At 41.2% G+C, this 27,842-nt stretch overlaps 1 long non-coding RNA gene across 1 annotated transcript in view; it reads right to left on the bottom strand.

Moving 5' to 3' along the window:
- Window positions 1-2,072: 2,072 nt before the first annotated feature.
- Window positions 2,073-27,842, bottom strand: part of LOC112073828 (uncharacterized) — a 28,105-nt gene continuing 2,335 nt past the window's right edge. Inside the window, exons 2-3 of the long non-coding RNA XR_002894624.2 lie at window positions 2,240-2,313; window positions 2,073-2,143 (exon numbers count right to left, since the gene is read on the bottom strand). This is a non-coding gene — a long non-coding RNA (uncharacterized lncRNA). The remainder of the gene's footprint in view (window positions 2,144-2,239; window positions 2,314-27,842) is intronic.

The raw sequence follows: 27,842 nt of genomic DNA, 5'->3' as shown, positions 1-27,842 counted from the left end.
GATGCATCCTGTTTCCATTCTTGGGTAAAGTATTCAGACCCTTTACTCAGTACTTTGAATCATCTTTGGCAGTGATTACAGCCTTTAGTCTTCTTGGGTATGACGCTACAAGCTTGGCACGCCTGTATTTGGAGAGTTTATGCCATTCTTCTCCGCAGATCCTCTCAAGTTCTGTCATGTTGGATGGGAAGCGACGCTGCAGAGAAGCAGGTCTCTCCAGAGATGTTCGATCGGGTTCAAGATTGGGCTCCAGCTGGGCCACTCAAGGACATTCAGAGACTTGTCCTGAAGCCACTCCTGCGTTGTCTTGGCTGTGTGATTAGGATCATTGTCCTAATGGAAGGTGAACATTCGCCCCAGTCTGAGGTCCTGAGAGCTCTGGTGCAGGTTTTCATCAAGGATCTCGTTTTTTTGATCCGTTCATCTTTCCCTCGATCCTGACTAGTCTCCCAGTCCCTGCCGCTGAAAAATATCCCCACCACCATGCATCACCATAAAGATGGTGCCAGGTTTCCTCCAGACGTGACGCTTGGCATTCAAACCAAAGAGTTCAATCTTGTTTTCATCAGACCACAGAATCTTGTTTGTCATGGTCTGAGTCTTTAGGTGCTTTTTGACAAATTCCAAGTGGGCTGTCATGTGCCTTTAACTGAGGAGTGGCTTCCATCTGGCCACTCTACCATAAAGGCCTGATTGGTGGAGTGCTGCAGAGATGGTTGTCCTTCTGGAAGGTTCTATGTCCACAGAGGAACTCTGGAGCTCAATCAGAGTGACCATCGGGTTCTTGGTCACCTCCCTAACCAAGGCCCTTCTCCCCCAATTGCTCAGTTTGGCCGGGTGGCCAGCTCTAGGAAGCTCTCACAATCCTGTCTCGGAGCTCTACGGACAATTCTTTCGACCTCATGGCCTGGTTTCTGCTCTGACATGCACTGTCAACTGTGGGACCTTATATAGACAGGTGTGTGCCTTTTCCAAATCATGTCCAATCAATTGAATTTACCACAGGTGGACTCCAATCAAGTTGTAGAAACATCTCAAGGATGATCAATGGAAACATGATGCACCTGAGCTCAATTTCGATTCTCAAAGCATATGGTCTGAATACTTATGTAAATAAGGTATTTGTTTTTTATTTTTAATAAATTAGCAAACACTTCTAAAACCCTGTTTTTGCTTTGTCATTATGGGGTATTGTGTGTAGATTGCTGAGCATTTTCTGGGGGCGACCTGACCAACTTCACATAGAAATGTGTTATAGATCTATCACGCTCATTGAAAGCAAGTCTAAGAAGTGGTAGATCTGTTCTATGTGTTATAGATCTATCACTATGTGAGCTCTTTCCATGCTTTCCGTGGGGTTTTGCAGCTTTTACTTTCAGTTTTGTACATCAGCTTCAAACTGAAAATACATTGTGTGTGCTTACGGAAAATATATTTCACAGCGGTTTAGATGATTCTCTACACAACAACTGCTTGTTTTGTCACAAACTATAAATGAGGTGGTCTATTAGAATTTTAGCAAAAAGGAAATGGTGGAGCGATTTCTGTATATTGCACTTTTAACACAATCAGTGGTGGCTGGTCTAGTAGTGGTATGAATTAACACAGTGGTGGCTGGTCTAGTAGTGGTATGAATTAACACAGTCGGTGGTGTCGAGTCGCTGGTTATTGATTAACAAACAGTGCGTGGCTGGTTCTTAGTAGGGTACTGAATATTAACACAGTGGTGGCTGTTATCCTGAGTTAGTGGGTATGAATATTAACACAGTGGTGGCTGGTCTATAGGTATGAATAGGTGCGGTCTATGTGTGATTGATTAACACAGTGGTGCTTGTCGTCTAAGTCTAGTGGTATGTAATTAACACAGGGGGCTGGTGCTAGTCGTGGTATGAATTAAACAGATGGTTGACTATGAAAGTAAAGGTGACTCTTTCCCTACAGAATGATTTAGGAAACAATGATGAGATGATCACTATTTTCTCTCTGTTTACATGCTGATCAATCGGAGCTACTGAAACATAACATGATTCTGGTACAGAACATTTGGAAGTACTATTAGTTTCTTACCACATTTTTTGGGGTCTGCGTTTAGCTTCCACCTGCGCATTTCCGTGCCAAATAGTCTCTCGGTCACCTGCAAATGCTGTGAGCAAGCCACACAAGTAGATTCAGAGATCACATTCAACGTAATAATTCTGATATCGTAATGGCATAGGTTCCAATATACAATCCACCGTACCTTTGCAGCCTCCAGTAAACGTCTGTTGTCACTTCTGTTGACTGTCCATGTGGTGTCCTCAGGTTGGGGCTCAGCTAAAGAATTAGGAGAGAGGAGAGGAAAACGAGAGGAGCGGAAACAGAGGAGAGGAGAGGAAACAGAGGAGAGGAGAGGAAAACAGAGGAGAGGTAAGGATGAGAGCAACAAGGAGAGAGAGGAAGAGAGAAGAGGAGAGGAATAACAGAGGAGAGAGAGGAAAACAGAGGAGAGGAACAACAGAGGAGAAGGCGAGAGGAAAAACAGAGGAGAGGGAGAGAAAGACGGAGAGGAGAGAGGAACAGAGAGAGAAGGAAAACAGAGAGAGGGAGGAACAGAGAGAGACAGAGAGAGGGACGAGAAGAGAGGAGAGGAGGAGAACAAAGAGAGAGGGAGAGAAGAGAGAGGAGACAGAGGAGAAAACAAGGACAGAGGGAGAACAGAGGAGAGGAGAACAGAGAGAGGAGAGGAAGCTTGTTCAGTAAACATTTACAGGTCTGATACATGGAATTGAATTGTATTTGTTTGTTTTCACAATTTTGTTGAAAAGCCACGATCTGATGTGTGGAGACATTTCACTGCAGCTTATATAGAAGGAAACGCGTGTTACATTTGCAAAACTGTGCCAAATCTATGTGAAGAATGCAAAAAAGATACAGAATCATCTGGCCAAGTGCATAAAGTTCCCTCAGCGTCACAACAAGCAACCTCTAACAAAAGTCCCTCAATTCTATTCGAGGTGAAAATGATGAAATCAGACACCTTATCGATACAACAGCTCATGTTCCTCCTGAATCAGAAAGTTTTTTTTGTCTCAATGGAGGAACGTAGTCAGAGAAATGCTGATGAATGTCTTGCTCGACTGTGAATGCAACTGGTTCACCTCTGATGCTCACAGGCAATGTGTATTGGAAAGACATTCAGAATGTTCTTCGCCAGCAGACACCCCTCCAACCAGACATCTTTATCTACTCAACTATGCTGATGCAGAGTTCAACTTAGTTTAAGTGAAGGTCAAGCAAATCACAGAATTGGCTGTGGTGTCTCATCGCATTAAATCTGCTCCTCAAGGAACATCATGGCACTGAAAACAATGGAGTATACTCTACAAGAGAGCCAAGAAAATGGTTAGGTATGTGAAGGGTCATCGAGTTACAGCAGCAATCTACCTCAACAAGCAAAGTGAGAAGAATAAGGCACCACATTGAAGCTGCCAGCAAACACCCGTTGGAGTGGTGTTATCATGTTTGACAGTCTCCTGGAGGGGAAGGAGACTCTCCAAAAATTGCCATTTCATAGTCTGCGGATATGGACAGCCCCATCAAGAATCCTCCTGGATGATGTATTTGGGAGAGTGGGTAAAGCAGCCTGAAACTCCTGAAACCAACAGCAGTAGCCATTGCACAGATTGAGGGAGACAATGCCATCCTGTCTGATGTTCAGACTCTGCTTTCAGATGTAAGAGAATAAATCTGATATCCCTGCCCACTTCACTGTTGCTCCAAGCAGAGAAACTGCAGTTCTGAATACATTCAAAATATGAAGACTTGAATGAAGCCATACACACCCAGCGAACATGGTTGACACCAAGTGTGCTGGCAAGAGCATCCTGTCTGGAGATCAACAAGGCCTGTGGTGTTCATCACTACCGTGTCTCGCACCTTGGCCTGGATGAGGGCTAGGTTCTTGGCAGTCTTGGAAGACATTGCCAAGCAAGGGCTTTGGGATGGAGATGTAATATGGCAGTCGTGCCAACAGATCTCAATCAGCCACCTGGTGAAGGACTTTGTGGAACTGAGGCTCTTCCTCCTGTTGCCTCCATCATATCCTCCAAATCCACCAACATCAGCCGCCTCAGAGCGCAACTGGTCCTTGTTTGGGACAACACACACACCAAAGCAAAGCAACAGGCTGACCAATACAAGGGTTGAAAATGTGGCACACCGGGCAAATTTGAGCTGTTTTAGCCTGACAACGAGCCATCCTCAAACAAGTTGGAAAGTGACAGTGAAGATGAGGCCTCAGAGTCTTATGTTCACAAGAGGCGGTACATTGAGAGGTCCAGGGAGAAGAACATGGAGTCTGATGTTCAAGAGAGGGTACATTGAGGAGGTCTCAGGGAGAAGACATGGAGTCTGATGTTCAATGAGGGTACATTAGAGGAGGGTCCAGGAGAAGACATGGGAGTCTGATGTTCAAGAGGGGTACATTGAGGGAGGTCCAGGGAAAGACATGGAAGCCTGAAGAAGACAAAGCCAGAAGCTTATTTCTAAAGACTTATCATATTTACAGATGTATGAAACCATTTTTGGAGATTGCATGGATCATTGTATGGCATCATTTAATATATCCCTTCATCCCATGTGAAGAATCAACTAATGTTTCATTCGTAACTAAATCGTTTTTGTTTTTTTTCTATTTTATCATTGGAAGGATTTAATCATTTACAATTATGTCACTTAGGATAAGGTAAAGGTTTATGTTCGTCTTCATGTATATGGTAAATACACTGCTCAAAAAAATAAAGGAACACTTCTTAAAACACAAAACTCAAGCAATCACACTTCGTGAATCAAACTGTCCACTTAGGAAGCAACACTGATTGACAATAAATTTCACATGCTGTTGTGCAAATGAATAGACAACAGGTGGAAATTATAGGCAATTAGCAAGACACCCCCAATAAAGAGTGGTCTGCAGTGATGACCACAGACCACTTCTCAGTTCCTATGCTCTGCTGATGTTTTGTCACTTTGAATGCTGCGGCTCTCACTCTAGTGGTAGCATGAGACGGAGTCTACACCCACACAAGTGGCTCAGGTAGTGCAGCTTCCAGGATGGCACATCAATGCGGCTGTGCAAGAAGGTTTGCTGGTCTGTCAGCGTATGTCCAGAGCATGGAGGCGCTACCAGGAGACAGCCAGTACATCAGAACGTGAGGAGGCCATGGAGGGAGGCAACAAGCCCAGCAGCAGACCGCTACCTCCGCCTGTTGTGCAAGGAGAGTAGGAGAGGACACTGCCAGAGCCCTGCAAAATGACCTCCAGCAGGCCACAAATGTGCAGTGGTCTGCTCAAACGGTCAGAAACAACTCCATGAGGGTGGTATGAGGCCCGACGTCCACAGTGGGGTTATGCTTACAGCCCAACACCGTGCAGGACGTTTGGCATTTGCCAGAGAACACCAAGATTGGCAAATTTGCCACTGCGCCCTGTGCTCTTCACAGATGAAAGCAGGTTCACACTGAGCACGTGACAGACGTGACAGAGTCTAGAGAGGCCGTGAGAGAACGTTCTGCTGCTGCAACATCCTCCAGCATGACCGTTTGGCGGTGGGTCATCATGGTGTGGTGGCATTTCTTTGGGGGCCGCACAGCCCTCATGTGCTCGCCAGAGGTAGCCTGACTGCCATTTAGTACCGAGATGAGATCCTCAGACCCCTTGTGAGACCATATGCTGTGTGCGGTTGGCCCTGGGTTCCTCCTAATGCAAGACAATGCTAGACCTCATGTGGCTGGAGTGTGTCAGCAGTTCCTGCAAGAGAAGGCTTGATGCTATGGACTGACTACGCCCGTTCCCAGACCTGAATCCAATTTGAGCACGCTGGGACATCATGTCTCGCTCCATCCACCAACAGACTGTCCAGGAGTTGGCGGATGCTTAGTCCAGAGCCAGTCTGGGAGAGATCCCTCAGGAGACCATCCGCCACCTCATCAGGAGCATCCCAGCTGTTAGGAGGTCATACAGGCCACACACACTACTGAGCCTCATTTTGACTTGTTTTTAAGGACATTACATCAAAGTTGGATCAGCCTTAGTGTGGTTTTCCACCTTAATTTTGAGTGTGACTCCAAATCCAGACCTCCATGGGTTGATAAATTGTATTACTATCTTTACTATTTTGTGTGATTTGTTTCAGAACATTCAACTATGTAAAGAAAAAAGTATTTAATAAGAATATTTCATTCATTCAGATCTAGGATGTGTATTTATGTTCCCTTAATTTTTTTGAGCATGTATATCCAATGCAAAAAAACATCAACATTTAAATGGTATAATATTAATTTGCATATATTCCCATTAATTCCCACCTCTGAATATTCCCCAAAATGTGAGCAACCTAGTTATCGTATACAGTTTTTTGGCAAGGAACATACTGGATATCGGTTTCGGACAAAAAAAAAAAGGAATTTCGCTGCATCCCTAGTTTAAGCATTGTTGCAGATCTTAACCATCAATTTTCTCTTCTTCCTATGAAACATTTTTGATTTGAGAGTGAAAATCTATAGAAAACATTTTCACACAGCTTTTCCTCCGCTGGCCTGGGACATTTCAGCAGAACTAGAGTATACCTACTTCTCCACTACACCACTTACACACATACATGGAAGCCCGATGGAAACAGCAGTCACACACAGCATGATGTTAAAGACCACTACATAGGTACCGATGGAGACAGCAACAGCGAGTCACACACACACAGTGATGTTAAAGGCCACTACATAGGGCTCGAGTGGACGACAGCAGTCACACACAGCATGATGTTAAAGGACCACTACATAGGGCCGATGGAGACAGCAGTCACACACAGCATGATGTTAAAGGACCACTACACCACTGGATAGGGCTGATGGAGAGACAGCAGTCACACACAGCATGATGTTAAAGGACCACTACATAGGGCCGATGGAGAGACAGCAGTCACACACAGCATGATGTTAAAGGATAAACAGTCCATAAACTAAAGACATAATAAGCCAGCAGGTCCCAATCATAAGAACACAAAAACACTAAGCATTTCKCAATCTAAATGTACAACTAATACTTCCCATTGCAAAAAGCATTTCACGTTTAGCACACAAAGGAACCGCTGACCTAAAGTTTAAAGTGGAACTGACAGAATTTTAACTACTTTGCAGATATGAAACAAACACACAATCATAAAATCAGTCCAAAAATATCAAATTCACAGTTTATGCTACTAAACTAACTTTATAAGAGGTTTTAAAAATAGTTTCTATTWGACTCAACGTTCCATYATGTACAGTAAGACATTGTTGGCAGATTAGATGGATGCAGTTCAATTCATGATTCATATAATTCACTAAAACAGTTCTTGGTAGTTTCCCCTAAAATAAATACTGATATCTGGTTGTAAACAAMATGAAGAATGGCGCCAGTCATACTGTTGTTCTGGAACATTCTACAACTATTTATAACACTTGATGTTCCTACGTTCCATAATAATGGCGCTGGAGGGGATGACTGCTGTTTTACGGGCTCCTAGTGACCACCTTTACTCCACACACAGATGTGTACAAATCTCTCCCTCGCCCTCCATTTGGGAGATCTGACCATAATTCTATCCTCCTGATTCCTGCTTACAAGCAAAAACTAAAGCAGGACGCTACATCACTGTTTTGCAGCACAGACTGGAATATGTTCCGGGATTCATCCAATGGCATTGTGGAGTACACCACCTCAGTCACCAGCTTCATCAGTAAGCGCATCGACGACTTACTTATTAGAGGTCGACCGATTAATTAGGGCCGATTTCAAGTTTTCATCAATCGGTAATTGATCGGTAACAATCGGTAATCAGCAATTTTGGATGCCGATTACATTGCACTCCACGAGGAGACTGCGTGGCAGGCTGACTCTACCTGTTTGCGAGTGCAGCAAGGAGCCAAGTAAGTTGCTAGCTAAGCATTAAACTTATCTTATAAAAAACAATCAATCTTACATAACATAGTACTACACATGTGTTGATGATATTACGTAGTTAACTGTCCTGCGTTGCATTATAGTCGATGTGGTGCCTGTTAATTTATCATCGAATCACAGCCTACTTTGCCAAACGGTGATTTAAACAAGCGCAGTTCGCGTAAAAAGCACAACTCGTGACCCATGTGCCTAGAGGCAATAAACATCAATGCTTAAAATAATGTTAAAATCAAACACAAGTACATATTTTTAAGATCTGTCTAATTTTTACTTACACCCAAACGCAAGAGGCCGTTAGCAGCAGGAGGGAACGGCCCCGGAAGAGTTGTGGGCACTGTCGTGGAGATCTGGGCTGTTAAAATAGCAAACTCAGCAAAAATCGCGGTGAGTAATAAATGCACAGAATATTTTAGGGCCTGCACATAACTCTTTGCAAAACATAATATTATTAACCATGTGAAGGTTGTGCAAAATGTCAACAGCATAGTTAACTTATGGGATTGAAAAATACAGAAGGTTCAGTATTAAAATACAAGCTGGAGAGTCACATAAACTTGAGTGCTTTGCGCGCGACAACTGTAACAAGACATATTTCCGATCTTTCCACCAATATCCTTACTTTTGACTCAAACGGCTTCATATTTCTGCGAAAGATCTTATATGTATTTAAATAAAACAAGTCTTATTTGATTGATAAACCAGTCTGACGAAGCAGCTAAAACTAGTAAGCAAAGTGATTCAGAGAACTTTACTGTGCGTTTCCGCCCACCAGGCTGACTTAAAGCAATGACCTTCATGCACAGCGCGCTTACCCGACTAAGTCCGATCAAACTTAACTGTAATTCCAGGCTGGTAAATACTAAAGTGCACTATTAGAAAGTCCAATAGTCGAGAGCTGCTTATTGACATTACAGGATGGTAATTAAAAAGAACGCAGTGAAAATCCCTATACAATTCACTAATAGAAATGAACATTCACTGTCTAACTATAACTACTACTTATATACTGGGAATATTGTTTTAACTCAGCATGTTCAAAAAAAACCACCACTTCTATATTGCTCGAGGGTTCTGAGCAAGCAATGAACGTTTAGCTTCTTTACTGGCACCATATCGCCACCACCTCTTTTATACTTTCATTCATCACAAACAACATAATTAGCCTTTTCGCATTAATTTAAGACCCAATTCGACCATGTCTACATAATAATTTAGAGAGTGACTTAATTTGATTTTAGTGATGTGATTCGTATGTGCAGTTAAAATACCAGGTTCCCATCCCACTATTGTCCTCCGTACATGGTCATTATTACCCAAACCTCAAATAACATTAAGAAAAAATAATAATAAACTCCGATCTAATCGTGATGGCTTTTTTGGTCCTTCCAATAATCGGTATCGACGTGAAAAATCATAACGTCGACTCTAAGCTAACAAGTGACAAGTTTTGTTGTTTGGCTCTTGTATTCCAAATTCCGGGATTTTGAAAATTTGATACTAATGACTATGAGAGTAGACGTGAAGACTGTCCGCCATTAAATTTGAGTAATTTTAAATCTTCATATAGGTGAATCGGTTTCGAACTAAATTACAGGAACATTTTTGTAACATAATACAATAGTAGTACATGTACATAGTCCCCCCATTGTAAAGTCGGCAAAAAGTATGGACATAATTCACTTGTGTATTAAGTAGTAGAATGATTTTATCCCATATTATAGGCCACACAAATGACCACAATATCAGCAAGCTATGTGAACAAATTGTTAGAGTATGTAGTTGCTATTTGTTATGAATTGATTCTCAAAGATTATAGATCTGCTAATAGAAATATAGTAAAATCAACGGCAGCTCACAGAAAAGGAACTATAAACTTATATATAGCGATACATCCAAGACACATGATTTGTGAATAATAAAATGAAACAGAATTAGTGTAGTACTGCGTAGGCAGTTAGCTCCACTACGGGTGCACTCCATCTGACGAAACTACTTCCCAGGTAACGGTGTCCTACACACGAGCAACACGAGGGTGCGAGCCAGCTATGCTAGAATAAACATAAAACTACGCACCTCCCCATCGGTGTGTCCGCTATCAGATCAATATACTAGTTAATAAAGGCGGGTAATATGGAGAGGGCCTTGTGAGAGGAATGGGAGTGCGTGAACGTGGGGAGTCGCTCCACATCACAATTTTCGAAACTTTTTATAACATCGGATTTTCATGGCGGATAGAGAAAAAGGAAAAAAGGGAAAGCACATTAGTGAGATACGAAAAAAAGAGCCGCGAAGCGGAGAGACATGTCAGACGAGGAGAACAGATCAAGGCACAATGTGAAAATGGACAGACCGCCAATTCCAAAAACCGCGCGTCACCAATAGAATTTATGGGGGAAGAGAGATCAGTAGATAGAAAGGGGCATAGAGCAAACACCATATAGTCAGGCAAACACTCTTGAGACAGAGGGGCGCTTGTGGGTTCAGGAACAAATGGGGAGGAACAAGGAATCGTGAGTGTGTGAGAAACATATAATGGAACAGGGTTCGGTCTCAGAGGTGATAAGAAACAAAATTGAGAGACAGAGATCGAGTAATGTCCAAAGGAAAAAAAATTAAAAGAACAGAGATCAGAGGTCAGGAACAAAAATTAAAAGAACAAGCAATACACAGTAATATCAGAAGAATTACACAAATTAAGTGACAAGCGCTCACAAGAGATCAACAAAATGTGAGCCAGACGCAGACTCACCGGGTGAGATAAGAGTATTGTGAGACAGCGCTCGGGTGGTGTCGATATAAGTGAACAATATGAGACAGTGCTGCTCGTTGTTTGTCAGAACCAAAATTTTGAAGGACAGCTGCTCTGTGTGTTGAACGGCTGTGTTCGAGGATACAAATTGAGACAGCGGCTCGCGTGGTGTCAGTAACAAATTAGACCACGCGCTCGTGAGATGTCAAAGGAACCAATATTGAGACAGAACAGCGCTCGTGCGCTGTCAGGAACAATTGAGACAGCGCTTCGTAGGCCTGATTGTTGAATAATTTTGAGACATGCGCTTCTTGTTGTAGCACGCGAACACACACTTCGTAAACAGGGCCTCGAGAGAAAAAGGAGTCCACGACACACATTCAAAACAGAAAAACAGCGCGCCGCTGCTGGTCAGAAAATAGAGACATGTCTGCTCGCTGTGTCAGGAACCAAATTAAACAGAGAGCGTCAATTGGACGTAGGCTGATCAAGGAAGAAATGGGAGACGCGCTCGTGTGGTACGTGATCTAAATTTGTGTAGTGACACAGCTGCGTGTGTGTATATACATTTTTTTGATTTTCAGGGACAACACCCCTGAGTAAAAAGCGTGTAACAAAACGATGAAACGCGAGTAGCGTTATGTCACAGTCAATCATTAGGCAAGGTAGCCTAGCGGTACGACGTTTGTAGCAAGTGTAAGGGCGATAGGTTGTGTTCGAATTATTCCCCAGACCGACTGGGTAATAAATAAAAATTATTTCGAGTCCTCCCTAACAGAGCATTACGTTAAAGGGCGGATCGGTTTGTGCCACATTTAATGCCCAAAACAAGTTACGACCCTAACTAGAGATGACCACCCACATCCAATGCGAGCTGAAACAGTTGACCGCTATCATATGAGTAAACCTCCCCAAAAGTACACCTTTTTATGCTAGGTTAATGTCGAATCAACTTTCACTTTAATCTCAAAATTGAGGCCAAACATCCACCAGTCACTGGAATCTTGTGAACAACCCTCCACAAATGGCTTACTTCTCTGAACTAATACAACTTAATACCCAGATCACCCAAACTTAGCACCTAACTTATATAAACATTATGAATGGTACTGCAAAGTGGTTCGCTACGAAGATCGTCACATATAACCACTCACCTCATCCAGGTAATATGATCCTCAAATATTAGTCTTATGTTGTCTTCCATTCGTGTTGTGATTACCAATACTCTCCATACTCCACGAATAATACAGAACTTGTATGTTGAAGTAAAGGTGGAGCAGAGATTGTGTTGGTCGTGGTGCATAGTGGAAATTCTACATTTCAGCTGCTAACACAGACTAGCGGCGCATCTTGCCAAAGGAGATGGCGGGTTCCATAAATCAATCAGCTAAAGAGTACGGTCAACAGCATGAGATTGATATTTGCGACACGGATTATATATGTGAAGGCATCACATGAGGAATTAACCTAACGGCGAGAAGGGTACAGTTATACCTCCAATAATGTAAATCACAATAAAGAATACCCTCTTCCGTGTTTTCTATAGGAATTGTGCAGACCACTACATAAAGCAATTCTATCTTCTTCTAATACAGAAAGCTTTACAAACCAAATAGGATTTTCTTGTTTAAGGTCTTGGGTATAATCTGTCATTTGTTGTACCACCATAGAAATAAAGTATTATACTCCCCGTTGTCGTCTCTAAATATTATAGATAGCTCTATTATGTTATGTATACAGGTACTTTTCGGAGCGGAAATTGGTAATACATAATTTATTAAGGAGAGAATGTTAAACAAGGCACACGCCAGTGCAGGCATTAAGTGGTGTATGGACGCTGTACCGAGTGAAATGGAGGTCGTAAAATGTAAGAGAGCTTAATTTCCCTCTTTAATCATCGATGATCTCAATTATATGATGTGTAAACTTAAATTATTTGTTGTTTCCCAACACAACTAAGAATAAAATAAGAAAAGAAGAGAGACTACAATATTATAATTGTAGAAATAATATAAAATCACCTCTTTAGCACAAAAAAACAAACACAACAAAAATGGAGTTGTTATAGAAGGAGGTAAATTCAAAATTATTGGGTACGTTAGGTAGGGAAGGCGGAGCTCTCTCAGGTTCGCACGAGGAGTGGAAGAAGAAATTTCCACACAAAACGAAGAATAGTTGCGCCTCATGCGGTGTGTCGGTATGTGGATGAGCTCATAGGGTGAGGTGAGCGGTCGTCTTTGGTGTCTCCACTTAGGATCGGGTGTGGTCCCTTATTGGTGGATATCGTGGGGGTGGGCTCGTGGTCATACATTAGAATTTTAAAATCTATATGGATAAATACAATGGATTTTTCAGGAGATTAAGAACGAACTTCAGTCGAGTCCCCATATACTATTCTCCTTTTTTTTTTGTAGGAAGAGAATATTTATAAATGAAATAGCCTATCTATGTGGTTTCGCAATCATTTTGTGAGTATATATAATTTATCATGATATAATATAACATAACGATTATATTTGGTCGGTTTGTAATACAGCTTGGGAATTTACGCCTTCTTCTAGAGTTATTGTGAGATGAAGCACTTTCTAACCCACATACTGCCGTGGTAAAACTAATGAATATAGATACACTGGAAAGTACTTCAAAGTAACAGTGACCAACGGTCACCCATAAAATACCTACTTGAGTAAAAGATCTAAAAGTATTTGGTTTCTAAAATATACTTAGTACAAGTAAAGTATTGTAAATATTAAGTATAATAGTAAAGTATAAATCTATTAAAGAAGAATCACTCCGAACCAGCGGCCAGAAGGGAACACACGACCTTCTCTTCTGTTTCCTCAAACATTTAGGCACACCGCCACGGGCAACACTCAACCTAATTGACATATATGAAAACTTATAGCCATCTTATCATTGGCCGATGGACACTAAGCTTTATGTCCTCTCACTGAGATAATGAGATATATAATATCTTTATAATTGTCCTCTACCCCACTGGTGGCATCGACATGACCCTTCATACCTCTCACCACTTGTTATGGGGACATAATCGTGTTATAGCCTCTAGGGCACCTGAGGAGCATATGCTTTTAATAAAGCCCATAAAACACTGAATAGGAACAAGTAAATGCTTAAATACCATATCAGGGGTTTTTGGATGGACATAGATTGCTTATTATGCTCCCCTACCACTGGATTTGGACAATAAGTCTTTATTAGCGCTTACACTGATGGACAATTGATAGCGATGGCCTTCATACACTAGAGGACATAATACACCAAACATTTGATAAGCCTCTAACATGACATCGCACATCACATGTTACATTTTTATATTTTTTCTCTAAACAGCTGATGGACAATATATGTGGGGAAATATATATGTCCTTCTACTATACACTTGTGTATTGGATCGAGTTAAAATGCCTATTTTATAGTTCTCTTCTAACGACATTTGAATGACAATATGACTTATATAAATGCCTACCGCTGGTGGGAGCGATAACCAAACTGATTTAAGCCTCCTAACACCAATAAGATAGACACATAATGATTTTTATAGAACAGCACTCCAACTGCCCATAGAACAAAATAACATTATATATGCCTTCTTGGACGACTGGTGTGAACATAATGAACTGTTTTATAACTCTTCTTAACACTGAAAGATCATAAGACATGTAAATTAGAACTACACTACATCTAAAGAGAGAGAATAGCATAAACTGCTTTGTTATTATCTTTTCGTCACACTGGTCGAAAAAAATGTAAATTTTTTCCTATAATTGTATTCATAAAGACCACCACTACACTGAAAGGAACTATTATAGGGGCCTTTTTTAGTTATCGGCTGGTACACGCGGATTGACGTAAGTGCGTTACTTTAAGTATTGCCTCGGATACATAGAATGGAACAAATAAAATGACTTTATAAGAACATCTACACTGTACGTTGGATACACTCAATGCTTCTTATAGCCTTCATCACTGGTGAACCAATAACATGCTTCAATAGCTCTCACTGATGGACAGTAAATGCTTTACAGCCCTACCATCTGGGATGGACATAATGTCTTTTATAGCTCTTCTACATATGATGGACATAATGCTGTATTAGCTCCCCTACACCTCTCCGTAAACAATCAATAAGCATTAAATAGCCTAACGAGGTGGAGAATGGGACACACATTCCCCCTATATAGATACACTCTCCAATCTAAAGAAATATAACATAATGACTTTATAGTCTCCTCTACGACTGTTGGGACACTACAAATCGCCTAAATTAATGCTCTCTTACACTGATGCACACCATCGCCTTTCTATTTACACCCTCCTACCTTCGAAAGAACAAGTAATTAGCTTTCAAGTACGCCTTGCTACACTGATGAATGACATAAATAATAAGCCTTACATCAAACAACTGAAATTTACAAAAAATTATTGCTGTTTATTACTATCATACACTGGTTTGGATTCATTAAAAGATCTTTATAATAGAGCCTCTACCCAACCTCTAGCGATTCGGACTATATGTCGGTTGGGTGAGTGTCAAAACACCATACTTTTAATACGAACTGAGTGGAGGTAGTATAGTGGCGTTCCAATTCATACGCCCCCCTACACTCCGATTTGGCACATACCCACCGCAACTATTAACGCAAACTACCTAGACTGTCAATTGAGGAATAGCTAAAAATTAAAAATTAGACAATAAAACAAATCGGGACATAATGTCTTCCCTTGATTTAGGCCCGGACAGCGAGTGGGCGAAGCAGATAACCATAGCAAAAAAATAAGCACACTTAACGACTCGGATGGGAGCAAAGGGGCGTGTTAATGAAAGCCTCTTTAACTGGATGGAACATAACGCGGTTGGGGGGAAGGAGGCGGCGTCGTGGGAGCGAGCGGGATGGGAGAGGTTACATGGCGTCATTGATAGAGCTCATCACTTTGATGGGTATCATAATGCTTGGGAATATACCCTCTACCCCTAGCTTTAAGGGGATGCGGGCAGTGAAGTGCTATTTAAAGAGGGGCTTACACTGGGGGAATTTGGGAATTATTGTGCCTTGTGGTAAGACGCGCTACTACTCGAATAAGGAGAAACTTAATGCTTTTATATTCTCCCTCACACTGACTGAAGCAAAAAATTAAAGTACGGCCCCCCTACTCTTTGTGGGGAAATCCGAAATCGCATAAGTGCTTTGCATAGCCTTACACTGATGGGACGATAGGTTTTAATTAGCCCTCTAACAACTGATGGACAAAATATCATGTTTGTTTTAGTAGTAAAAAACGACCAAGTACATTAGACTAAACAAGTCTGGGACTAAAACCAATACAATACGACAATAAACCAAGTCAAATAAATACCTACCAGTTCAACTTTCTAATTCAGAGATATGGACTCGGAAAGATCACAGATAACTAATAAACCAAATCCATATTAAATTTAGAAAGAGGTGCGACTTAAACTCCTTTCCTTGCCATTATCAGTCTACCTTAATAATCAAGTACCAGCAAATCGTAAGATTAATGTGGTTCTCGGCGTATGGTAATAGCACACTGGCGATCCCGTGGCATCACACCAGGTCTCAACTATAAGATGGGACTTGACACGAAACACTATAAGGTATACATAATGGGGTTTATGCGGTGAGAGAACTAAAAGAACCCTAGCAAATGAGAGAAATTAGTGGTAAAACGTGTAAAGGAGAACATTAGAATGACTGAAAAAATAAGGAGTGCGACACTCTCGGAACCCACCAACTCCAAACCAATAGATATCGGTTGTTGATATTATAGAAAGAAAAAATAAGAAAAGACTATATTGTCAGAGGACATATGAAGAAAGGGACACACCGATAACAACTGTCTAACCTGAAGAAAAAAATTAGAAATAGACGAGAAGTAGAAGCGATGGACGGAGCCACATTAGAATGACAAATAAGAAACCAGTAGATAAGGGAGAAGAAATTCATTAAAGAATGACAAATACAACCCCATGTCGGGATCATTAGAATAACAAGAAGAACCGACTCTTCGCAGACTTCGACAGACGGGACAAATAAACGGAATTATGGGGAAAACATTGAAGTAATATAAAAACTGTGTCGGAGACCTTGACATGCACCCACTTAGATACCACCACGCCCCGGAAAGATAACATTAGAATAAGCGAATAAGACCCAGCGTGTAAGGAACATCTCATATTGAACAAAATATAAACATGCTGCGTCGAGGAGAAGCACTCTAGAATGAACCAACTAAACCAGTCACCCCGCACAACATTTTGAGGCTTTTTTTAATTTGGAAGGTGTTTCCCCCCCCAACAGAAAAAAAATAAGCCCCCCAAAAACCCATGTTTTTGGGCAAAAAAAGGCCCATGGTGGTGGGGGGGGGGAAAGAAACTCCCCCCCCCAATACAAAATTAAAAGGGAAAGAAAACAAAGGTAAACTTTTCCCTTTTTTTGTGGGGGGGTCCCCCCAAAAAAATGGGAGGGACCAAAAAAATTTTTTAGCTTTTTTTGGCCCCATCCCCCAAGGAAAAAAGAATACGTCTCCCCCCTGGCGCCGCCCGCAAACCCAAACACCTGTCACAAAAACCCACTGACAAAAACTCCAATCCCGCCAAAAAGTGGGGGGGGGGGGGGGGGGGTGGAAATAAAACAGTCCATGGGTTGGGTGGGCAATTAAAGCATCCCATGGCCCCCCTTTTTTGGGGGGGGTTGGGGGGGAAAAAAAAATTTTGGGGTTTTTTTTTTTTTTTTTCAATCCCCCCGCGTTGCCCAAAAGGGGGGGTTACTGGGGAAAAAAAAAAAAAATAAAACTTTTGGTTTTCCCCTCCCCCAGAAAAATATTGGGGAAAATAAAATTTTGGGGCCATGTTTTGGGGGAAATGGCGGTGTTAAAAAATACAGGCGAATTTTCTTTCGAGGGGGAAAAAGAACCCCTGGTTTCCCGTCCCCCCTTCCCCCCAAGAAAAAAAAAAAAAAGGATTTTTGAAGACTGGGGGGAAAAAGACAGGGGAAAGGGGTTTTTTTTTCCCACCCTTCCCCAGGCCCAAACAGGGAAAAACAACCCTAACCCCCCCCTAAGCATAACTGCTTTTTAAAAAGGCGCCCCAAAAAACCGAAAGTGGTTTTTTTAAAAAGGGGGAAAAAAAAAACAAAAACTTTTTTTTTTAAAAATGGTTTCCTTTGGAATTTGGCCCGTAAAGTCCCCCCCAAAAAGCCCCAGAAAAAACCCGTTTTCCCCCCCCAATTCCCCCAATTTTTTTTTTTGGAAGGAAAAATAAATTCGTTTGGGGTTGGGGTTATGGGAATACCTTAAAAAGCATTCCCGCCCTTTTGGTTACACAGGCGGAATAAAAAAAAACCCCAAATTTCCCCCAAAACCCCCTAAAAGGGAGCGTTGGAAAAACAAATTTTTTTTTTGGGGCCCTTTGAGAAATGGGGGGTTTTTTGCCCCCCCCTATTTTTTGGTTTTTCCCCCCCCCCCTGGTTTATATCCCTCTTCACAGTTTAATTTGGTTTTATTCCAAGAACCCCCGGGGTGGGGGGGCCCCTGTTTTTGGTTTCAAATTTTTGGGGGTTTTTGATAGAAAAAAAACAAAAATAAAATTACCCCTTTTTTTTTTTTTTTTGTTTTTTTTTCATCCTCCTTTTTCCCCACCAAACTTTTTCCCCTTTACAGAAAAAATTTTTTAAGAATTAAACAAGGGCTTTGGGGGTTCCCTTCCATAAAATTTTTTTTTTTGGGTCCCCAAGTAAAATAAAATTTATTACTTGGAAAATATGGTTTTAAGTTGGGGTTGCCAAAACCACCTCCCCCGTTTTTGGGGGTTTTTTGCTTTGGGAAATGGGTCCCCCATTCCCCCCCTAAAGGTTTTTTGGCCCTTAAATCTTTTTGGCTCCCCAATCAAAAAAAAAAATAAATATTTTAGAACGGTAAAAAAGTTTTTGGGGGGCCCCAAATTAACCAGAAGTTGCGGGTTTGTTTTTTTTTTTGTGGAGAAATGGAAAAAATGGAAAAAAAAAGCCCCCAATTCTTGAAAATTTTTTTCAATGAAATGAATTGGAGCTTGAAAAAAAAAAAAGTTTTTGGGCCCCCCCTTTTTTTTCCCCAAAAAATGTAAAAAAATTTTTAAAAGGTGCCTCCCAAAAAGGCCCCACTTTTCCCTTTTTAAACTATCCCCATTTTCTTTTAATGTTTTAATTTATTTCCCCTTTTTTAAGAATTTCCATAATGTGGGCAAGTTTTCCTTTTTTCTTTTCCCCCTTTTTTTTTAAATTTTTCAGTTTTTTAAAAAAAAACGTCCCCCCCACAATTTTTTTTTTTTTTTCCCCTTCAATTTTTTTAAAAAACCAGTAACCGTTTTTTTTGGGCCCCAAATCGTTTTTTGGTGGCAAAAAAGGCCCCCCCAGAAAAAAAAAGAAAAAACCCTATTTTGGGAATTTAAATTTTTTTTTGCCCATTCATCCCCTCTCCAATGCATAACCAACATTTTTTCTCCCAATTCCCCTCCAAATCAATTCCCCAAACAGGAAAAAAAAAAAAATTTTTTTAAACAGTTTCAGTCCCCCGCCCCCAATTTTTTTCTTTAATGGGTTTGGCCCAAATCGCCTTTAATTTTTTAGTACAAAAATGCGGGAAAATAAGCCCAATTTTCATAAAATGTTTTTTGTCACCCCCAAAGGGTTTGGGGGCGGCCAGCTCGTCCCCCCCCCTTTTTGGGGTTTGGCTCCGTTTTTTTAATTCTTTCCCAAAAAAACAACCCCACGGGAACCCTCCAAACCAAATAGATTTCCCTTCCCACAAATCTTTACATAGGAAAATCAAACTTACAAAAAAAAAACCTTTTTTTTTTTGGTATGTTAAACCTTTTTTTTGTCTTATACAACAAAATTATTAAGGCCCCCCCCCCCCAGGGCCCCCCCTTTTTTGGGAAAAAAACTTTTTTTGGTTTTCCCTAGACTTTTTAATTGGGCTAACTAATTTTTTGGGGTTGGGGAAGTTTTCACTTAGAAAAAAAATATATGGGGGGGAATAAAAATTTTGGGAATTTACTGCTTTTTCAAAAACCATTTTTTTTTTCTTTTTGCAAGCATTAGTTTTTTTTTTAAAAAAAGATTTATGAATCCTAATTACAAGATGTTTTTTGAACCAAATGAAATAAAAAAAAAATTTTTCCCCCCCATTTTCCCTGGTTTTGGGGCCTTGGGTTTTAACCCCTGAGGGGGTTCCCAAAGGGTTTTTTTTGCCAGGGGGACCTTAGGTTTACAGTTTTGAAAAAAAAAGGCTTTTTCTTTTGGAAAATCAGGTTGGGGGCCCAAGCCCCCCCCTTGAAAAAAATTGGAAAAAAAAAAAAGGGGCCCCCCCAAAAAAAAAAGTTTTTAAAAAAATTAATTTTTAAAATCAAATCCCCAGAAAAGTTTAATACCCCCTCTTCCTAGTTTTGAAAAAATTTATCCAACAAAAATTACAATTTTAAATCAAAGCCATTTTCCACTTATTAAATCCCCAAAAAAAAAAAAAAAAAAAAAAATCTGAACCCTTGGTCCCCCCCCCAGCGCCACTTGGGTGGGGTCCCCCCCCCCCTAATTTAAAACAGCTTTCCCCCCAAACCAGAAAAAAAAAGATTTGGGGAAGGGCTCTTTTTCCCCAATGGGTGGAGGCAGAATAAACCCTTGGTTTGTTTACAAGAAAAGCCAAATGAAATCCCACCTTCAAAAAACAAGTTAAAAGATTTTAACCAGATGGAAACAAAAAAAAAAAAGAATTCCCCCTCCCTCCTCTAGAAGGCCCCCTTTTTTAAACCGGAAATTGTTTTTTGGGGTTTTTTTCTTGAAAAGTTATAAAATCCAAAAGGGCAGCACCGTCCAACCCTTTTTTTTTGCATATTTTCCCTGGGGTAAAATTTTTTCCTTGTTAGGAAACAAATTTTATAAAAAACCATTTGGTTAATAAAATTTGCCTTAACCACTTTGGGATCATCCGATAAGGTTAAATTTAAAATCTTAAGGTGGGGACGTTTTTTTCAAGAAAAGAGAAATTAAGTCCCCCCCCCCCCCCCAAAGAAAAAAAGAAATTATGTGTGACAAAATTTGTTTTTCCCTTTCTGTTTTTTTAACTAGCCAAAATTAATTTTTTGATTTTTCATGAAACCTTTTGGGTTTGTTTTTTCCCCTTTTTTTTAAACTATCCAAAATTTGCTGGGTTTTAACGTGGGCTAAAAATTTTTTTTTTTTTTTTTTAAACAACTCTTTTCTTGGGAACTTGCCCCCCCCCTTTTTTTGAAAAATTGGGTTTTTTTATTTTTTTTTTGCCTGGCCTTTTTACCTGGGTAAAACAAGAAAGCCCTTTTTTTACAAGAAAGGGTAAAATAAAGAAAAAAACCCAAAAATGCCCTTTCCCCCTTTTGGTTTTAATAAATTTTTTTTTTTCCCCCAAATAATTTATGCCCCCCAGTTTAACCTAAATCAAGAAAGCCCCCTCCCCCTTCCCCTCTAAAGTTTTTTGCTTTGTTTTATTTCCAAAAACACGCCCTTTTTTTTTTTAAAAAATAGCCACACTTCCTCGCCCAAACCTTAAAATGGTTCCCCCGCCCCTAGCCCCGTGTTTTTCTTACAAAATTCTTTTTTTTGGGGGGGCCTTAGGAAATCCAAGCCTCCCAAAAAATTTGGGGACATTCCCCCTTTCTCCCAAAAATTTTAAAACAATTTTTTTTTTTTTAAATGGTTTCCCCAAAAAAGCCATTAAGAAAAAACCCTGGCCTCCCCGCTTTGTAAAGGGGGGGGGCGGCAATAAAAAACAAAGTTTTGCCAATCCCTACTTTTTGGGTGTTAAGCAGAATTTTTTTATCTCCTGCCCTGCCAGACAGTTTTTTTTTCCCTGTCATACCTAATCCCCAGGGGTTCTGTTTATTGCCCCAACCTAAGTGTTCCCCCCCGAAGCCTTTCTACCTTTTTAAATAAATCCCATCCCCTTCCCTCCAAAGAAAAATTAATTCCCTCAAAACTTGCCCCTCCTTTTTGGGGGGCCCCCCGCTTTTTTTGTTTTTTTTTTTTTAAATAGACCCTTGTTTCCCCCTCAGCTGTTTCCCCAAAAAAGCCCCTTTGGAAAGATTTGAATTTTTGCCCCCCCCAATTTTCCTTATTTCCCCCCGTTCAAAAAAAACGGTTTCCCCCCCCGTTAAAAACTGGTTTTTAAGTTGAACCCCTAAAAAAAAACTGGGGCACAAACTGCTGTTTAAACCAAAAAATCCCCGGGGCCCCCCGTTTCCCCCCTACAAAGATTTTTTCTTAAAGGCCTTAGAAACATTCTGGCCCCTCCAAATCCTCAACACAAAAATTAATCAAAAAATGGAAAACCTAAACCCATACCCAGGTTTTTTTTAACAACCCCTAAAATTTCCTTTTTTTAAAAAATACCCAATTTGGGCCCCCCCCCCCCCAACCCCTCCCATTAAAGATACTTAAGTTCCATCCCTGGCCCCTCAAACTTTTTTTGGCCCCCCCCCCCTCCTAAAACACCTTCCTTTTGGCCCCCTGTTTTTTTTTTTTTTTTCCAAACCCAGGGGAATTTCCTTAAAGCGAATTTAACTTTTGCCCCCCCCTCCCCCCCCAAATATGTGTTGCCTTGCCCCCCGTCCCCCTTGTCCCCCCCCATGGGGGTTTTCGTGCGGTTCTCCCGTCCCCCCCCCCCCACCCGATCCCAACCCCCTCAAGAATCAAACTTGTCCCCCCAAACCGCTTCCCCCCCCCTGAAAAAAAAAAAAAAACAAACCCACTTTTTTTCCCTACAGAGCAAAGGCCCCCCCCTTTTTCCCCCTAAATCCGACCCTTGGCCCCGGGGTTTTTTTTTTAAAATTCCTGTGACAAGAGAAGGGGGAAAAAATTATTTGGGAAAAACCCTTTCCAAATGGCTCCCCCTTTTGGGGGTTTAATCCTTTCCCCCCCCTCCCCCTTCCCACGTTTTTACCTTTTTAAAAATGCCCCATCAATGCCCCTGGTTCCCCCAGAAAAGCAAAAAAGCTTTAAACCCGAGATCCCCCAACTTTTGCAAGGCTTGGTTTAAAACAAATTAGCCTCCCATTCCCCTGTGAAATAATCCGCCTAAATTATTTCCCCCAAGACCAAAACCTACCCTAACCCCCCTTCAAAATTCCCTCATTTATTTTTGGTTTTTGTTTTCCCCCCCCCCTCTCTTTCTTTCTTTTTTGCACACCAGTTTTAAAAAAAAAATTCCCTAAACTTTTTGGGCCCACCAATCCCCCTCAAAAAAATCTGTGGCAAGACGAAAATCTTTTCATTCACGTCCCTCCCAGTTTTGGGGGGTTTTTTTTTTTTAAATTTGCTCCTTACAATTTGGGGGTTAAAAAATTTAAAACCCTTCGGCCCCCCACTTTATGGGGGCGCCCCCCCCTTGAAAATTTAATTGCCCCCCTTTTAGAACCCCTCCTTAAATTTTCATTTGGGGCCACATAACATCCTTGGGTAGAATACAGAAAACAAGAAAAATTTTTTTTTTCTTAATGTTGGGGGTTTGTTTTTTTAAATTTTGAACTTTGGGTAAACGGTTTTTTTTTTTGTTTTATCCCATGTTTGGGGGTAAAACTTTTTTTTGGGTGTTTTATTGTTTTGTTTTGGTCCCGGCAACTTGCCTTTTTTTTTTGGGGGGGCTTTTTTTAAAATCTTTGGGCCCCCCAGGGGTGAGCCCCCCCGTTTTGTATAAACAAATGAGCCAACTGGTTCCTTTCCAAACTTTGGGGGGCCCTTAACCCCCTCGGGGGTTTTTTGTTTTAAAAAAATAAAAGGTTTGGGGAAAAAAAAAAAATAAAAAAATGTTAAAAGTATTTGTTAAAATTTTTTTTTTTCCCAGCGGTTGGAGATTTTTTGTTCCCCAACACAGTTTTGGGCGGGGGATCTTTTTCCTACGTAGGGGGGCAACAAAAAAACCAATACCCTTTCCAAAAAAATTGTGGGCTTTTATAAACCAAAGTAAAAAATATGATTACTTTTTCCTGGTTTTTCCAAAAAAAGGGCCAACATGGATTTAACACTTGGGCAAAAAATACAATAGTTAAAGTGGGTGTTTTTTTTTTTCTGGTTTGGGTGGGGCCTTTTCCAAGTTTTTTTTTGGGGGGGGTAAGAAAAAGCCCAAATGGTCCGGCTTTTTTTGCAAAAAGCCAAGGGGGGGTTTTTTTGTTGGTTGGGTTTCATTCCCCCCCCACCCCAAAAGGGGGTGGGAAAACAACCCAAGTGATGGGAAAAAATAATTGTAAAAAATGAACCTCCTGTTTCCCAATTGGGGGGGGTAGTCCCGCTCTCTCTTGGGAAATTTCAAAAGATTTTTTTAACGGCCCCCCCAGCCGGGGGGGGGAGGCGGGGCCGCCCGAAAGCCGGTTTTGGGGGTTTCCCCTCCCCCAAGGGGCCTTTTGGTGCAAAACAGGGCTCCAGAGGTTTGAAATTTGAGAGAAACGCTCTAGGGACACGGTGAAGGAAAAAAGTGGCTTTAGCTTGGGAAAAAGAGCCAATAATCCCCAAAAACAAATAAATAAGCCCCCTCAATGGGGGAGGGGAACAACAATCCCTCCCCTCCATAAAGGCCCCCCCCCCGGCCAAGAAAAAGAGACCAGCTTTTGGGGGGTGTAAATACAACAGGGGTGGCGCCCTTTCCCAAAAAGCGGATTTTTGGGAAAAAGTCCCCTTCCCCAGTCCGGGAATTTTTGGGGCTTGGGGGGGGGGGAAAATAAGAAAACGGGCGGGAAAGGGGGCCCCCGCCGGCCCGGAGAGAAAAAAAAACTGAATGTTTTGGTTGGGGGTTTGGGGGGGGGTAATGGGTTTTGCGTTTTTTTTTTTTAGTTCCCCCCCCCTCCTCCCTCCTGTTTAGGTTCCCCTCAGGGGGGTTTTTTTTTTCGCCCTTTTAGAGATAAAAATTGGGGGGAAAAAAGCCAAGAGAAACAAAAAACAAATTTCCCTTTACCAGTGAAAAAACCCTAAAAGAAGCAATAATTTTTTGGGAAATTTTTTTCCAAGCCCAATGCGCCCCTCTCCGAGGGAACGGTTTCAGAAAAAAGAAAAGAGAGGAAAAGGGAGGGGTGGGGGGGGTGGTTTCCCCCCCTCTCTAAAAACACCTCAGATGTTTGTTGCCCCCCCAACTGGGGCCTTTTGGGGAAAAAAACCACCCCTCTCCCGCTTTTGGGGAGGGGGCCCCCCCCCAAAATAAACGCCTTTTCTCCCCCCTAAAACGCTTTGGCCCCCCCCCCCCCCCCCCTCCCCTTAAAAAACACCATTTTGGGTTTTTTTTTGTGAAAAGTTTTTTTTCCTCTAAAGGTTTTTTAACAAGAAATAATTTTCTTTAGGGAAATGCAAGCCCTTTTAGGATTTTCCCCCCCTAAACCTGAAAAAACCCCCATGTAGTTTGGGGGGGGGGTGGGGAAGGAAAAAAAAATGGCCTTTTGAAACTGAAAAAACCCCCAAGAGAATTTTCAGAAAACAACTTGGAAGCCCCCAGGGGATAAAAAATTTATAAAAACCACAACAGAAAGAAGGGAAAAAAAGGAAGGAAAAAGAAGAGAGATCTTTTTGAAAGAAAACCCCCAAAATTTTTTTACAAAAGGATTATCCTTTAGCGGCCCCCCCCCTTTTTTTGGGGTTCCCTAGCCTTTGGTTTTTGAGAAAACACCTTTTTTGGGGTTTTTGAGAAACCACAGAGGCCTGTTTTTGGGGGTGGGCCTTTTAGTTTTTATCCATTGGGCCCCCCGCCTAGGGGTTTTAAGAAAGTTAAAAAAAGTTTCCTCCCCCCCCCCAATTAAACCCCATATGAAAAGGCTGCGTTGGGTTTTAAGCTAAAGCCAAAATGCCCCCAGGTTTTGGTTTTTCAGGGTTTAAAAAAGTCCCCCCCATTTTTACCCAATAAAAATTATTAGAGGCCCCTTTTTTTGTGGGGGGGTTGTTTAAGCCTTAAAAGCCCCAGGCCCAAGGGTTTTTTTAAGTTAAGGTTTTTCCCCCCCATTTTTTACCATTTTTAAATGGAAAGGCTTTTGTTGGGGGTTTTTTTTGCCTATTCCCCAAATTGCCCTTTCCAGGTTTTTTTAGTAACAGTTTTTCAAAAATTTACCCCAAGATTTAATAGGTAAGGCTTGTGGTGGGGTTTTTTTTTTTGAAAGCCCCTGAAAGCGCGCCATTTGGGTCCCCCAGGTTTTTAAGAAAGTTTAAAAAGTCCCAGTTTTAACCAGATTTTTTTTTTTTAATTAAGAGGGGCCCCTTTTTTTGTTGGGTTGGTTGTTTTAAGCTTTTTTAGCCATGCCCCTCCCCCCCCAGGCTTTTTTTTAAAGTAAAAGTCCCCCCCCCCGCCATTTAAAACAATTAATTTATGAAGGGCCGCCCTTGTTGGGGGGGGGGGTTTTTTTTTGGGGGGGGGGGGGGGGGGGGGTTAAAAAGCCCCTTAAGGCCCCAGGGCCCCCAAGGTTTGTAAAAAAAAGTTTTTCCCCGCTCTCCCCATTTCCAAAAATTAATGGGAGGGGGCTCCTTGGTGGGGTTTTGTTTTTAAAAGCCCTAACCCCCATGCCCCTCAGGTTTTTTTAAGGTAAAAAAGTCCCCAGTTTTATCCTAATTTAATAAAGAAGGCCCCCCTGGGGTTTTGGGGTTTTTTTTTTGAAAAAATTTTTTTAAAAAAAAAATGTTTGGAAAACCAAATTTTAAAAAAAGTTTTTTTTCAAATTTTTAAAAAAAAGCGATAAGGACCCGCCCCCTCCCTCTTTTTTTTTTTTTAATTTCCAGAAAGGCGATCCCTTTTAACAAAGAATTTCGGTGGGGGAAAAAGAAAAAAAAAAAATTTGGGGATCACCATTACTACTTTTGTTTTTTGGGAAAAAAAAGCAATGGGGTTTTGGAAAAAAAAAAAACAATTCCCCCATGGCCACCCTTTTGGGGGGGCTGTTTTTTTTCCTTTGCAAAAGGGAACCTAGGGGGAAAAGAAACCGGGAATTTTGAAAAAAATTGTCCGTTGGGTTTAAAGGGAAAAAAGGAAGAATGAATGGGGGGCCAAAATGTAAGATCCGGTGAAAGATTTTTTTTGAGTTTGGGAAAACCCCTCCCCCCCCTTAAAATTTTTTCACCAAGAATGGGGCCCAAAAAAATTTGAAGTAAAATTTGGAGAACAAAAACAAATCGGTGGGGGGCCCCCTTTTGGGGTCCCCTTTCAGCAAATGAAAAAAAAAAATCAACAAAAACCACACCCGCCCGGGGGGCCCTCCAATATAAAATTGGGGGAAGGGATCAAGGTCTTTTGGGGGGGGGGGCCGCCCCCCCTTTTCCCCCCCCGCAAAAGGGGGAAAGCCCCCCCAATTTTTCCAAAGGTCCCTGGGAAAAAAGAAGTTTGGGGCCCCTTCGCCCCCCAGTGTTTCCCCACGAAAGAAAAAAAAATCTTCTCCAAACCCCCTAATAGAAAAAATATTCTTTGCGTTTTGTGAGGGGAAGCAGTTTTTGAACCAGAGTCCCGTGTTTTGGTGCTCCCCCCAGGCCCCAAGATCCAGCCCCCCCAAAGCACAAATGTCCACTTTGGGGGCCCTTTTAAGAATGAAAAGAAAATTTGCCAAAGAAAATGGGAGGAAAAAGAAAAATGGGGCCCCCCCCCAAAATAAAAAACATAAATCCCGAAGCCCTCCCCAGAAACCAAAAGTCTGGGTTGGGTTTGGAAAACCCTTTTTTTTTTTTGTTGGGGAAGAAAATAAAACCCTTACAGGAAAAACGTTTTTTGGAATAAAACCTTCTTTTCCATTGGGGCCCAAACCAAAGGGTTAAAAAAAAATAATTTAAAACAAAGTTAAAAAAATTTGAAGAAAAAACTTTAGTTTTTTTTATTGAACCCAAAATTTCCTTTTTCCCCGAACCATAATTTTTTTTGCCGCAAAATAAAATTTTTCATGATAATAAAAAAAAAAATTCCCCTACAATGGGTGTTATTTTTTTTTTCCCCCTTTTGGGAAAAAATTTCTTTTCCTCTGATGTTTGTTCCGTTCCAAAATAAAAAGTTTGATAATAAAAGTTGGGTTTAAACTCCTTAATGGGAATGAAAAAAAAAAATACAAAGGCCAAGACTCTCC

The sequence above is a fragment of the Salvelinus sp. IW2-2015 genome, unplaced genomic scaffold, assembly GCF_002910315.2.
Source record: "Salvelinus sp. IW2-2015 unplaced genomic scaffold, ASM291031v2 Un_scaffold2386, whole genome shotgun sequence".
Classification (NCBI taxonomy): Eukaryota; Metazoa; Chordata; class Actinopteri; order Salmoniformes; family Salmonidae; genus Salvelinus; species Salvelinus sp. IW2-2015.
This window is presented reverse-complemented; position numbering and strand designations above follow the sequence as displayed.